The sequence below is a fragment of the Pygoscelis adeliae genome, unplaced genomic scaffold, assembly GCF_000699105.1.
Source record: "Pygoscelis adeliae isolate BGI_AS28 unplaced genomic scaffold, ASM69910v1 Scaffold22, whole genome shotgun sequence".
Lineage (NCBI taxonomy): Eukaryota > Metazoa > Chordata > Aves > Sphenisciformes > Spheniscidae > Pygoscelis > Pygoscelis adeliae.
This window is the reverse complement of record NW_008824350.1, coordinates 1,861,254-1,863,260: the sequence shown is the minus strand read 5'-3', so window position 1 is coordinate 1,863,260 and position 2,007 is coordinate 1,861,254. Positions and strand designations below refer to the sequence as shown.

General features: G+C 40.3%; 1 protein-coding gene across 1 annotated transcript in view; it reads left to right on the top strand.

Annotated features, from left to right (window-relative positions):
* The first annotated feature begins 1,106 nt into the window (after positions 1–1,106).
* LOC103912796 (photoreceptor outer segment membrane glycoprotein 2) overlaps positions 1,107–2,007 on the top strand; it is a 12,834-nt gene continuing 11,933 nt past the window's right edge. The window contains exon 1 of the mRNA XM_009319201.1: positions 1,107–1,260. The gene's annotated coding sequence lies outside the window, so the exon portion shown is untranslated. The remainder of the gene's footprint in view (positions 1,261–2,007) is intronic.

Here is a 2,007-nt window from a genome sequence, read left to right as displayed (position 1 = left end):
GACTGTGACAGACTGAGTTGCACTGATAACTAATCTTTCACCTTTTCCTGATAATAAGCGTGGTAATACTGATGCATGCAGTGGGGTGTCTATCTTTATGAAAGCATGAGACCATAAACGAGGTGAGCAGGCATATTCCCCGAATACACAGTTAGAATCACAGTAATATAATGGTGTCGGTTTATTGCTCATCATTAGCTGGGTGAGGACGGTTTATGCTTCTGAGAATATTCATATGCATTACAATCCCTGGTGCAGGGTCCCTTGCAGTCAGTCATGTGTGCTCACTGAACTCTCTCTGCTGTGCTGATGTATTATGGACCCCACAGACCAAACCTAGTCCTGCTTAGTGATTCCATTCTGGTACTAACATCACCAATAACTTGATCAAGCATTGCTGCAGACTCAGCTTGTTGCCACTACTGTTGCCAGTTCAACCCAGCCATGTCCATCCCACAAACTGCTCCATGCTGGGCTCAGAAATGCCAGAGGACAAGACGTTTTTGCTTCTGGCTTGGGATAAAGCTTTTAAGACTCTAGGACGGAGGTTTCTACTAGATTGTTCTTGAACCTGGAAAGCTTCCCAAACCAGAATCTACTGTGAGTCATACAGGATGATCCAATTGCTCTTGCTTACTTGAACTCCTTTCTTGGACACAGTCACAGTCAATACACAGAGGACAGACAATTCCATCCAAACAACAAAATACGGAATGATGGGTAAGGCACATAATAGCGAATGTAAATGATGATTACCTAAGATAGATTTTCCCTTCCCACAGAAGCACAAAGTTTCATTATTCTCATTCTTCTCTCTCTCGGGCCCATATTTATTGTTAAGAACAAATAAAGAACTAATGAAGTCATTAGCAGGTACTGAAGAAACAGTCTCTGTTGCTTACTAGCCCAAACCTCTGGGGGATAAAAAGGTAAAAGAAATTACTATAAATCCATTTTGTCAGTGAGATCTCAGTTCACGCTCAGTTAATTGGCCTGTTTTGCAGGATTTAACCTGGTGGCATAAGAACCTTGAAATAAATCTCTTAGCTACGATTAGAGATGAGAGAGAGATTAGCACGGGCAGGAGAGTTGAAGTCTTTTTCTCCATCTCCATTGGTGAGTCAGTGTAAAGACAGAAGAACTACACAGACATCCAGAAATCAGTACTTCACTCTTCCTCAGGATGCCTGATCCAGGTATTTTCTCCCCTGTACTCAGCAAGCTACCAGTTTTGAGATCTTGTTCAGTCCTCTGAAGCAGGTTAGTGGTTTCTTTTACAATAGAGTCACAGATAGGAATGTGACTAGTGTGTTTAGCTAAAATGGCAGATTTTAGTAAAATTGGTGAGATAAGATGCGGTTTGTTTATGACAAAATTGCAAGCCAAATTTCTTTGGACAATGTGCATCTAATATGTAAATTTTATAAACAAATAAATAACTGTGCTATGTCTTGTTCTATGTACTTAGGGGAATTTGATAACAAAGGAACAGGTAAGTGGCATCTTGAAAGCAAAAAGCTAGAGTATGCTGAAGGAAGCTGTGTTTGAAGTGAGTTAGACAAAGAAAGCTTGAGAACAGTATTGATAATATGGAAGAGGTTTCCACGTTTATGGGGCTTCTCTGTTGAAAGAAATCTTTCCCCCTTAACAGAATAAAATCCAGCTTCCTCTCCCATAGCTGGGGAAAAAATGTCTGTGTGTATATGCTTCATAACTCTGGAGTGGCTCGTGTGCAATGGTGAGGTGTGTTTCTAAGAACTTTGATAGAGGTGTTAGTTCCACTGACCTACTAGGAGCATTTGTGGTTTTACAGTAACCCACTGGCAAATATAACTTGGACAAGAAAAGATACATATTGCAGAGCAAGACAATGACACTTTTAGCTCATAACTGCACTTCAGTTCTTTCAGCTGGAAGAAATTTCTTCATGGTGCTCAAAAAACATTACTACGGGGCAGTATGCATGTTGCAATACATCTTACGCTAATGAATATATTAAATACTTCT